This window comes from Hakea prostrata, chromosome 10 (assembly GCF_041222555.1).
Source record: "Hakea prostrata isolate BN-2017 chromosome 10, UWA_Hpros_2, whole genome shotgun sequence".
Lineage (NCBI taxonomy): Eukaryota > Viridiplantae > Streptophyta > Magnoliopsida > Proteales > Proteaceae > Hakea > Hakea prostrata.
The window spans coordinates 33,401,074-33,414,593 of NC_142609.1; the positions used below are offsets into that span (position 1 = coordinate 33,401,074).

A 13,520-nucleotide genomic window follows, 5' to 3' on the forward strand; every position below is an offset into this window, starting at 1 on the left:
AATAATTGTTCCTCCAATAAAGTACTATTTGGAACAGAAGCAGTCAAGTATAGTTGTTTAAGTTTTAGCCAAACCTCAGTTGCAGTCGTGCAGTCCCTTACCCTCCTCATAATATTGTTGTTTAGGTGTTGGATTAGAGTGATATCGCATATATCTAGCATATCCTGCTTTTCATCTTCAGTCAAGGATGATGGAAGGTCATTATCCCCCTTAAGAGCTTTATGATAGTGGTTTTGAACAAGGATGGCATGCATTCTATTCTTCCAAACCAAAAAATCACATTTTCCATCAAATTTCTCAAGTTCATATCGAGTATGAGCCATGACGAGGATGAAAGAAACTAAATCAAAATTTTATACCACCAATTTAGACAACAACAGAATATGAAATAGTACTTGGAATAATTTTAGACTTATAACATTGATGAATTTCAAAACTAATTCAAGTTTCAGATTATCTAGAGAGAGTAAAATAGAAATTTAACTAAACAACTAATTTTCAGACTAATCAAACTAACAATATAGATCACAGATCAACTAGGAATGAACAATATCTGATCATAGAATGGAGATAAGACATGAATAGAAGCCAATACACAATCTATTTCGAATTACAAGATTATTTCAATCAATTTCTTATCTACAACATATAATATGCAAAAGCCCCAAATTAGGGAAGAAGAAACAATATCTTAAGGGCCTGTTTGGTTACATGAATCCAGAGATTGATTCATGAATTTGAGAATTATACCCGTTTGGTTGTAAAAATCTCTAGATTCATGAATTCTATAGATTCACATTTTTACACTAAATATGTGAATATGTAGATTTATGGGTAAGGGGTGAAATCCAGAGATTTCAAAAAAGCTATACATTTGCACATTCACAAAAATCACGTCGATCAAATAGTTTTTTAGGATGAATCCATAGATTTCATTCCACAACCAAACACTTAATTTTATAAATTATGACTGCATAGATTTGAAGTCTATAGATTTGAAATCTCTAGATATTTAAAATTCCCAGACTCATGTAACCAAACAGGCCCTAAAAGATTCAGTCACTATATAACTGAAATTTCAGACAAATGAATCCTCAAGAAACCAAATCTAAGTCAGTGGGTCACACATTCTTACCAACAATTCTGGGTTTTAAGTGCAAACCCCTTCAATTAGGGCTAGGAAGAGAAGCCCTAAAGAAATTAGGTCAAACTTGAAATTAAGGTTTAGGGGGAAAAAATTAGGGATTAAAGGTATAGTGACCAAAATAGAAATTTCTTGAAATAAAATGCAAGAATCAACCAAAAATTCAAAGAGGAAGACTCGATTAAGATATTTAGAAATTAGAAACATATGAGAACAAACCAGGCAAGGTACATTTAAGATAACAAAGCTCTGATACCAATATGTTAAGAAACAATACCTAAACACACAATGGAATAGATAGAAACACACAAGAAACAAGAGACACAGTCATTTACTTGGTTCGGTCGTGAAGACCTACATCCAAGGATGAGCACTAAGACTCATCAGGCATTGCACTAGTCAATATCAAAGAGAAGGATTATAGCATTAGAAATCTACCCTCACAAGCTCACAAAGCATGAACCAAGAAGTACAACAACAACAAGGTTAGAATGCACATTGAACAAGAAGAACCAATTGTACTCTTTAACACGAACTAAAAACAACTCAGAACCAATGCCTTCCACTCACGATGGAGCCAAGAAACTCCATCTTCACCATGTTTGAGAGCTAATCTGAAGAGGAACCAGAAACCAAGCAATCGTAGACTAGAGAGCAACCTCTCTCACTCAAACGAGCACTCCTCAAGAAAATAACGCATCTGCTCAACCCTAAACCTCAAAAGAGATTTATAGACAAACTACCAGAATGACCAAACTGCCCAAAAAACATTTACATAATATACTTATGTCCCAAATACATGTAAAAAGACAGCAAAGCCCCTGGACTAAAAACACATTACAACAACCTAGTTATCAGTCTCGCATTTCAGCTAGTGAGATGCTCAATTTTCGTGACATCAGAACCTACCAAGAAGGAATTTTTGAAGAAGCCTTCTCCAATGGAAATTTCCAAAACAATAATGGAGGTATCTTATGTAGGTAGTCTTTGCACGTTTACGCAACAAAACCTGATCGAAATGGGGTTTTTGTTGGAAGACCAGCTTTTTGGTATTCTATGGTTTTCTTGCCCGATGGAAATGGAGCTTTCATTGTTTTCTACCAAGGGCATAGTTTTGTAAATTAAAAATTTTAACACCCTTAAATATAAATATAAAATTATAATTACAACTATAATTCACATTTTTAATATAAATCATTAGATTGAAATGGGTATATATGATATAATCCTAACCATTGCACGATAAAGGGTATTTTGCTCAAAAATATTATGTTGTGTCCTTAGTAGATCTTTTTGAATTCTACAGGAGAGGTAGATGCAAGTTTTCATTATTTTTGAGTTAAAAATGACCTGGGTCAAACCTTAGGGGTCCACATGAAAATCACCATTTATAGTAATTAGTATTATAGATATTTCATTTACAATGTTAAATCAAATAAAAATAATAACAATTTTTTTCATACAAATCAAATAAAAAGGATAACAAGAGAGAGAGAAAATACCTTAGATGACTTAGGAATAAATTCTAACATTTAGCTTTTCCAGAATTTCCTAAGGTGTGTGTGAGATATGTGGAAAGAAGAGAGAATTTCCCAAGGTAAGTGGATTTAACCCTTTCCTCCTTAAAAAAAATAGGGTTTTGATTGTATTTGTAGAATAATCATTAAGGAGAATGACATTTATACGCATTATCACTAACTTAAAAAAAAAATTTGGGGGGGGGGGGGAGAGGGGAAGAATAACGGGAAGAGAAGAAGACTAAGGAAATAACCAATTTTTTCAAAAAATAAAGGGGGGCAGGGTGACCCCCATACATGGCTGAAATGCACAATGCAAACACAAACAACAATCCTATGAAGCAAAGTGGCACCAACTATAGAGTAAAAAAGAGGATCAAATTCACAGGCTTAAAATAGTTTAAATTTATAAGTCAGGAAATAGTTAATGTTTTGAAGATGGTAGGGGCCGCGCAAACGCATACCCCCTCTGCCACAAATTATGACGTACACTCTCCCACTTGGGGAGATGTTAGGCAGGCACCCCTCCCAAGTGCAATGGAGGTCACCAACCTAAGCCATGACCCTTCTTGATCAGCCATTGACCCCGTCCAGGTAAGTATGTTTCTTTGAGTTATCTCCCTTTCTTTTATAATTTCTCTCCTCATCTCTTGTTATAGATAACCGATGTGGGATTTTGTAATGGCACGATACTTCACTCTAGTATTGGTCTCTCTTCTAGTTTTCTGTTATCCAAAATAGCTGAAGATCATATTTTTATGTATCAAACCACCGGGTTCCAGATTTGAGAGGACAGTTAGATGTTTTTGGGATCTGATTCTATTCTTTATTTGGATCTAAGGATGTCAACCAAAAGGTTGCAGATATATCATGGTCGTCATATCTGAGTTTTTGTTCCAGTGGGTCAATCCTAGAAGAATCTAGGTTACTAAATGCATGGAAAGGTAAGATCAAATGTTGTTTATTAATCATGCGCAGGATGGTCTGATTTTGGCTCCTTAATAATTGCAGTCCATAAAAGTCTTGAATGTTCAAATATATGGAAAATTCCTTCTATTTTCAACCTGAATTTGATGGGAGAAGTGTGAACAGTACACTTGATCTTACACAATGAAAAAAACCCTTTATAACTCAGACTTGGAGGGGTGTGCCAGGCCCGTGCAGTAGTGCAACGCATGGGCGACGCATGAAGACCCCAGCAGCAAGCTACCGTGATGGGCCTTCCCCCAAGAAAAATTAATTTAATATCATGTGGGTCGATGACCCACGTATCAGATATTAAACTGATAAGAACAGATACTACACTTGATCTTAGCCAAAAGGCCGAGAAAGGTATGGTTTGGAATATGTTTCTCTTTTTACTTTATAAGCTCTCTCCTAACATCCCTCTCCCTCTATGGCCAATGTGGGATTTTACAAGAATTCACTTTCCTTGCTTTAAATTATCTCAAGACCCCAAATGTCTGTGATACAATGTATCGGTTGCCTACCTCTCAATCATGATGAGCAATTGTGTATCAACTGATGTGTATTTAGCTTTTTTTATTATTATTATAGAAAATTACACATTTTATATCCTGATTTTGTACATATGATACAAGATTCTGTACTCATTTTGCCAAAAAAAAAGTGTCTATCTATGCCCAACCATATGAGATTTTAGTATCGATTATGTGCCCAATTTGCCAAATTCAGCACAGAAACACAAAAAGTTCATTCTATTGAGAAAATTGGCACATAATCATTACCATACAACTCATTATTAACTACAACCCAAGTACAAGTCATAATTTTTTTATTATTGTACTATTATTCAAACTTGTGTATTATGCTTCATATATTCAAGTTTCTAATCCAAGTTTTCTATTATTCACTTCTAAAAAGATTTGAGCTACTTCTGGATCTATGATTTAAGGATGCTTCATTACTGTGTTCTGTGGTTATGATTGTCCGAAAACTTTGGGCTCTAATACCATTATGTCACATCCACCCAGCTACCCTACATGGTATACACGAATGTGTGATCCACACCCCGAAGATCAAGTTTAGGAATGATCATATCCACTTAGCACAATAACATAATCAAAAGCAAGAACAAATCATTGTATTCAAGTAATTTAAAAATCAATAAATGATCTCAGAAGGATCACAAAAGAACATCAGAGATGCGAAAATAACAATATACTAATCCAAAGACAACTGTAGAGTATAGCGGAAATATACCCCACAACAAACGTAGAAGGTAGATCAAAGACTAATGCAAAGTCTAAGCTAATACAAATAAAAGTAAAGGTTTAGAAGAATAAGAAGAATCTAATCAACATCTTCTGTCGGCTCTTCTTCTTCTTTAATCTTCATCTTCTTCAACTTAGGGTCATGCTCTTGCAGCTTCAAGTCAGCATCAAGCTCACGATCCCGTCGGCAAATAAGAAGATGTTGGCTGCCATCAATAAGAACCATCAAAGTAGCCCAAATCGTGGAGCTGACGCCCCACTGGTCATAACCTTCTCCAGAGACTTCCAGATCTGCACCATATGAGGATGGTACTTGTACATCCTGATACTTCCAGGGTGTACTATAAATATTGACTGGTGTGCTTCCTTCAATATTTCCTTCTTGATTTCTTCGACACTGCCAGCACACAAAGTCTACCTCTAAACAACAAAGTACCATCCATAGACATACTAAAATCATGGTCCATTTCGGGATTCAATGCAATCTTCTCAATCTTCTCTTTCAACTCTTGATCGGAACCTTGCAAAGCAACAATCCTGTCTCTAAGGGTGGATCTCGCTGTCATAGTAGAGAGAACAAAATCCGAACCTTCAAAGACAACTTCCAAATCAAGACTTGCAATTGAAGACAACAAAGGTTGACTCAAAGCATTCAAGTCCAAAACTTTCTTCTGACTTTTTCTACTAAGAGCATCGGCAACAACATTAGCCTTACCTGGGGTGATACTAGATGTCACAGTCATAATCAAAGACCAACTATAACCATCTCCTTTGTCTCATACTCAACTCCTTTTGGGTGAAAAAGTACTTCAAACTCTTATGATCTATGAAGATAGCAATCTTCTCACCGTACAGGTAATGTCTCCAAATATTCAATGCAAAGACAACGGGGACAAGCTCTAAATCATGAGTGGGGTAGTTCCACTCATAATTCTTCAATTGCCGAGAAGCATATGCCACTACCTTACCATGTTGCATCAACATGCAACCCAAACCAATCTTGGAGGCATCAGTGTAGACTGTCAAACCACTGGAACTATCAGGTATAGTCAAAACTGGAGCACTTGTCAATCTAACTTTCAGCTCTTCGAAGTTCTTCTCACAATCTTCGGTCCACACAAACTTCTCTTCCTTTCTAGTTAGCTTAGTCATAGGAGCAGCCAACCTAGAAAAGTTCTGAATAAAACTTCTATAGTATCCCACCAATCCAAGGAAACTTCTTATCTCAGTCACAGTCTTCGGTCTTTCACAATCGGCAACAATTTGCATCTTTTTAGGATCAACACGAATACCTTCGGCTGAAACAACATGGCCGAGAAATACTACCCTTGAGAGCCAAAATTCACACTTGCTAAACTTAGCATAGAGTTTCTTTTCTCTCAACCTTTGAAATGTGAAAATAAGGTGTTTCACATGCTCTTCTTCACTCTTCAAATAGATCAAGATGTCATCAATGAAGATGATCACAAGCTTATCAAGCACATCATGAAATACTCGGTTCATGAGATCCATGAACACGGCAGGAACATTAGTTAGGCCAAAAGGCATAACTTTAAACTCATAATGTCCATATCTTGATCTAAACGTTGTCTTGAAGAAAACACTTGACTTCACTTTCAATTGATGATATCCAGACCTCAAATCAATCTTCGAAAACACAACTGCACCTTTCAACTGATCGAAAAGATCATCAATCCAGGGCAGCGGATATCTATTCTTGACAGTCAACTTGTTCAACTCCCGGTAATCAATGCATAGACGCATGCTACCGTCCTTCTTCTTCACAACAAGACTAGAGCTCCCCAAGGTGATACACTGAGCTGTACAAAACCTCTCTCTAAGAGCTCATTCAGTTGTGTTTGCAACTCTTCTAACTCGGTAGGTGCCATTCTATACAGAGCTTTAGATACCGGAGCAACTCCAGGAGTTAAGTCTATGGAAAATTCAACTTCTCTATCAGGGGGCAGTCCTGATAGATCATCTGGAAACACATCAGCAAAATCACTAGCTACCTTGACATCTTCAAGCTTCTTTCCTTCCTTGACCTTGCTTCTAGGTGAAGCACTTTCTACTAAGGTAGAAACTTGCATCAATATGATCAAATTCTTCTTACTAATCCTTCCTTTCTCACCTTGGAACTCAAAAACTAAATTCTCACTAACTTGAAAATGAATTCTCTTTGAAGAACACAAGATCACAGTATTGTGAGATGTCAACCAGTCAATTTCCAAGATTACATGAAAATCCTTCATCTCAAACAACACTAAGTTTGCCTTCAAATTCTTTCCACAAACCAACACAGAACATTCTTCTAACACTTTATCTAGCTTTACAACAGACCCAACAAGGGTACTAATCAACAAACAACTAGATAAACACCTGGGAGTTAGGTTAGTCTTCAAAGCAAATGTAGATGAGATAAACGAATGAGATGCACCTGTATCAAACAAAACAAATGCTGGAAATGAAGCAACTAACAATGTACCGGTGACAACTTCATGACAAGGATCCTGTTCAACACCAGACATGCTGAACACTCTGCTGGAGGGAGGGGCAGGAACAGGAACATGGGCACTTTTCACAACTGGGGCAATAGGCTGAGCAGGCTTCTTCGGACAAAAATGAGCATAATGGCCTGTTTGCTTGCACAAGAAACAAGTAGAGTCCTTCTGTCCAACTGGATTCGCTACAATAGGAGGTCTCTGAAATGTAGGTCTAGGATTAGCAATCCTAGGCCAAGAAGGATAAACAACTCCCGCAGGTCTAACTCCGCCAGGCTGACTATGTTGGCCCGCATGACTAACACCTGAACTCTATCCAACACCCCTTGGCTGAAAGGTAGGAGTGGGATACGGAGTAGGTCTCATAAATCGATGATCACGGCGGTCAACATAACCAGGGTTCCTTGGCTGCCAAGGCCTCTGGACACAAATATTTTCTCTTTCTGGCTCTTCTAACTTCTTCGCATTCTGTATTACCTGGGCATAGCTCTCGAGAGGGAGAACGGTGAGAAATGCCTTTATAGACGGCCGCAATCCTTTGAAGAATTTCTTTGCCTTTGCATTGTCAGGCTTGATCGAATCAGGGGCGAAGTGAAGGCTATTCAAATTTTTGCTGGTAGTCCAGCACAGACAAAGAACCTTGAACCAATGCCATAAACTCCGCTTCCTTGGTATCCTTTACCGCTTCAGGAAAGTAATTCTTACAGAAAGCTTCCTTAAATACTTCCATTGAAACAACACCTGCATGGAGGGCTTCAAGAATAGGGCAAGACGAAGTCCACCATGCATCAGCTTCATGATGAAGCTTTTGCTCGGCGAAAATAATTTTCTGGGCATCTAAACACTATAGGTGCCGGAAGGCCTTCTCTAATTCCCTCAGCCATTTGTTAGGGAATAGAGCATCCTTTGTTACACTGGTGAATGACGGTAGCTGCAGTATCAGAAAACTCTTCATTAACCTAGTATGCGGGGTCCCTGCAAACCTCTCCACATACGGGGCTGCAACACCTAGGTTCCCTTGCCCGCCAACACGATTCTCTTCACAAAGAGCCATGAAGCCCGCTATCATCATATTAGTCATGACGCTAGCAATATCCTTTAAGCTTCCAATCTCAGGGGCATTAGAAATGCCATTAGTGGTATGGCTATCCTCTTGGGTTTGCAGGTCAGAACCCCCAGCAGGCACTTCTTCGTTACCGTTGCTACCAGAACCGACAAGGCGATTTCTCAAAAGGACCATTCTGCAAAATCAAAACAGAGACATCGAAAATCGAAGATCCATCAATAACCACTTGACCATATGATTAGAATGCTTAAATCATACATAGAATCATTAATAAAGTAAGCAAACAATCAAACATTGGTCATAAATCCAAAATTTCCAACCAAAACCAACATTCCACATTCTGTGTTCAGCTGGTCGACTAGTCACTCAACAAAGCTAACACAACATACGAAAATGGCTTTAAAACTTCATTTTTCACTTCAAACTTCACTTCAACTCATTTCTATTATGGGAGGGCGCTGGAGAACATTCTTGCAAGAGTTTCTAAGGAGATTCCAAATGATTTCAAGCTTCAACAACATCAAGACAACATACATTGCACATTAAAGCAAGGTAATCACTATTCATCATCTTCTCAAATTAGTTTCTTTGCTTAGATTTCATGAAAATCAATGTTTAACTTGTTGTTCTAGGTTAGAAACATGTTCATGCATGCTTAGTAACATAATCCCATAGTTTCCAAGCAAAAACAAGCCTTAAACATCATGCAAACACAAAAACACCAACTTGCTTTCGCTAACGCAACCGAAATCCCCAAATTTATCAAAATTTTGATTACTCTCAAACCACATGGAATTTAACATGAAATCAGTTGTTACGTGCTAGAAATGATACACTAGAGGTACTCAAACAATTCATTTCAACCAATTTCGATGTTTTCAAAAACCCCCAATTTTGACCTAAGAAGCCAAAAATCCCATTTCTAGCTTGCTGAATTTTTCGCTTTAGGCCACAATTTTGACGGGTTTTCTTCAATTAAACTTCATAAGCATGAAATTCAAGGTATTACACACATGCTAGTATGTTCAATTTGAATTTTCCCCAAAATCGAAAATTTCCAAAAAATTACGAAAATGCCCTTCTTGTCTAATCTTTTGGTAATTTTCTAACATTGACTTGTTGATCTTTTTCTATAGGTATAGGCATCATGGAGAGATGAGGACAAGGAGGCCATGGTCGAGGCCCATTAGTTGGAGCCAGGCGTGGTGGCGGTCAGGTACTTGTGCAGCCACAAGCGGAGTGATAGATCAATACTGTTTCATCACTCCACTGGCAAAGTTCCTTTATGAGGTGTACTTTGGACATTGCCGTATAGAGTACGGACGGCTGTTACAGACACGAGAGTTGAGGACACTTCGGATCGGACGGAGATTCGATACCTTGAGATGGACACACCTATTCACGGAGGATCTACCAGTGTACCCGGAGTTAGTTCGACTGTTTTACAGCAATCTGACTTCATTTGAGGAGGGTCAGGGTGGTCAGTTGGAGTTAGTGATAGCGAGTCAAGTTAGAGGAACTCATATCAGATTTTCCACACGTACACTAGCAGAGATATTTGGAGTACCTCATTACCCACATGCATGTGTATGGATATCAGGAGGTGAGGAGTTTAGTAGACACTTGCTTCCATACGAGTTGCATGAGATATGTACTACATTATGGAATGATCGTCGGTGCTATCGTCCTAGGATCAGTGGTGAGATGCTTCCAGCGAGCTAGGGTCATCAAACGGATCGTGGGGAGGAACATCATACCAAGATCAAGACATCACCTTGTGGTCACTGTGATGGATGCCTTGCTCATCTATCGGATCTATTTGGGATTTGAGATCGATTTGGCATACATTGTACATAATGTCATGATCGATATTGTAGAGCACCCAAGTTCTAGGAATCTTTGTTTTGGACGCCTAGTGACATGCATCTTCAGGCACTTTGAGGTGGGATTTGATGGTGAGGAGATGATAGACTGGGACATAGGATATCCGATTAGCATGAGGACCATTGGACTCATGCAACTGGATGATGCTGTGAGGTCACTAGGTCCGGAGGATGAGTCTGAGGATGAGGATGAGGTGGCACTAGTAGATGAGGGACAGGATGCTGCAGATTTTGATGATCAGGATGGAGAGGATGCATGGATGCGTGATGCTGGTCAAGATGATCAGGGGATTCCTGCATCACACTTCGAGGTAGGGGGCCCATCACATGCCGCTCTAGAGACACCTGATCTGTATGCACAGATGCTCTCCATGACTCCATGCTGGAGAAGATGGAGGTCAGACAGGAGCAGATATATGAGAGGATGGAGGCAAGGCATACACAGATGTATGAGAGGATGGAGGTGAGACATGCGTCGATAGAGTCCAGACAAGATCGGATGCAGTCTCAACTCGACACATATTTCGGACAATGTCCGGGCACTTAGAGATCAGAGACAGTCTCCTAGATAGACTCATTGTACTAGGATTTCAGTTTATGTTTTCATATGTAACTCGATGTAAAACTTTCTTAAGTTAATGAAATTCGCCTTTTGTTTCACTTTATTATTGTGCATTATTCACCTTATCTTTTATTGCATTAAGTGATGCTTGTTAAATTATAATTATTGTATATTATTCAACAATCCACTTATGCTTCATTAATTGGGTTTCTAGTTTGAGTTATCTATTACTCACTCCAAGAATACAAGAGTCACTTCTGGATTTATGACTCGGGAATGTTCTGTTATCGTTTTTGTGGCTGGGGTTTCACTTGAACTTGGGCTTTGATACCACTCTGTCACATCCGCCCAGCCAGTACCCCATCGGGCATACCCGAGTATGTGATCCACAGCCCCAAGGATCAAGTATCGAGCAACCATGCCTCCCACATACACGATAACACAATCATGAACAATAATAATCAAGGTAAAAGCATATAATAAAAGCATGGGCGGAAAGTCACTCCCTCAATGGCAGCAGAAAGTAGATAATTCAAGTAAGGTTACAAGTCTAAAATTTAAAGGAGTATATCACTGAAAGTTAATTACAGATCCAAGTCTTAAAAGAAGAATTTAAAAGATGGATAACTAAACAAATGTTTCCTCCATCTTATACAGTACATCCTTGATGAGTACATTTATGTGTGAAATCTTAGGGCATAAAGCATAGATTTTACACACTTAGAGTGGAGCTACCTTGGGTTTTATGTTGTTTTTGCAGATTTTAGGACTTTTCAATATTTAAGCAAGTATTTGGAGTTTTGGGTATGAATCATGCAAATTTTACATGTCAAGAGGTCCATTCAAATTCTCAAATACGAAAATGGGCCTGATTTGGAGCATGATGGGCTAGAGATGTGATTATGGGCCAACTCTGAAATATTTAAGAGATAAAGAAGGCAAATTTGATTTACGACTGAGATTATAAATTATCAATCAAATCTAAAGAGATATTATTGAGAGAGTCAAAATGGAGAAAAGAGTCCTTGCATACCTCAATATCTTATTTCCTATTTGTGATTTGATTAAAGAAAGAAAAAGAGGAAAAAGAATTATATTCAGATAAGGAAGAAGGAAAAATCTTGTTTTTCAATGTCTCTGTTCAATTTCGATCAAGCCCTTCATTGAACGGTCATCCGATGTCCGATCGAGCTGATTTTTGGAGGAGAGCTTCACGACTTTTTGATCCTCAAATCCAACGGTGGAATTATATGTTTGATCTCTCTAAGTTAGTCCAATTAGTATGTCAAAACCCTAATTGGTTGAGTCAGATAGATACCCTAAGTTTGATTCAAATTCTATCAAGATTCATATCCCATGTAAACTCTATAAAAGGAGAGCATACTCCATCAAAGGAAAAACGTGTTTTAGAGCTTAGTAGAAGCATGGTCCAACATGTCGACTTGTATCGCCGTGTCGGTACCTGGCGACACCACCGACATGGCGACATAGGTCGACATGTCGGGCGACTTACCTTTGCCTTTCGTATGTGATTGTTATGATTGCTGCAATCGACGGGACCCTCAACCATAGTCGAAGCTCTTCTCCAGCTCTGGGTTTCTCACACCAGATTCTTCCGTTACAGAAGTTTGAGGTGCTAATTGGTTTTTTAGAAGAGGAAGAAAATGCTGAACCCTAAAAGAAGTGGGCACCGGAAAGGGTTTGAAGAAAATGGCAGAGGAGCAAGGAAAATGAAGAACAAGGCGGTGTCTTTTCACGGGCGAACACATGTGATTGAACTTGCTGGTCGAAGAGTGTAGAAAAACTCTGTTCTATCATCTATGATCCTCCCTCTCCTTTCTTGAGATCAACCACATAACTCTCCTCATCAAACCCAATTTTCTGAGCAAATAGAGAATAAAAGGATTAGAAAGGGAAGCAGGCAAGCAGCAAGCAATGGGGCTCCAAATTAATAACGAAAGGAAAAGAATAACAGAAGAAGAAAGGAGGAACCTTGGAGCGATATTGATCTGATAGACGAGGCCAATCTTCTTGGTAAGCTCTTTACCGGCGTCGGAGGCGAGGTGAAGCTTCATCTGCTCCAGTATCGTTGCAAATTTTAGATCGGTTTTTGACATGGTTAAAATCTGAAACAGAATTGGGGATCTGATGGAATAAAGAAAATGCAGGCAGAGATAGTGGGAGAGAGATATTGAAGAAAAAGTTGCAAGGAACAGCAGCGGTGAAATTTTTTGTCATCAAAGTCGGAGAAGATGAAGAGCCGGCAGCTACGGTTCGATTTTGGGCGATATTTCGTCGATTCAAAATGATTTTCTGGCGACTTTCAACGATTTTCCGGCGACTTTCTATCGGTGTTGTATAGAAACTCCGTTTCGTGTCGCCCTTCAGCGACATGCATACTTATCGCCGAAATGTCGCGATAAGTCGGCGACATAATGTACCGTGAGTAGAAGCGCTCGTTCTTCTCTCTTCAGTTTATTTAGGCTTTCTCTAGTTTTCTTTGCTTGCATTTGTGAGATTTAAATTTCTAGATTGAATGTTTAGGTTTAATTTTTCTATGTAATGCAATTCAAGTTCAAGTTTCAAGTCTTAAGATTCGTTTTTCTCTGGGTC

At 38.7% G+C, this 13,520-nt stretch overlaps 2 non-coding genes across 2 annotated transcripts; both read right to left on the reverse strand.

The window, feature by feature from the left end:
* Window positions 1-3,103: 3,103 nt before the first annotated feature.
* LOC149002557 (U1 spliceosomal RNA) lies at window positions 3,104-3,263 on the reverse strand. The gene has a single exon (XR_016170591.1). It is a non-coding gene; the product is annotated as a U1 spliceosomal RNA (small nuclear RNA).
* Window positions 3,264-3,801: 538 nt separating this feature from the next.
* LOC149002558 (U2 spliceosomal RNA) lies at window positions 3,802-3,997 on the reverse strand. Its single transcript, XR_016170484.1, has one exon. It is a non-coding gene; the product is annotated as a U2 spliceosomal RNA (small nuclear RNA).
* Window positions 3,998-13,520: the final 9,523 nt, after the last annotated feature.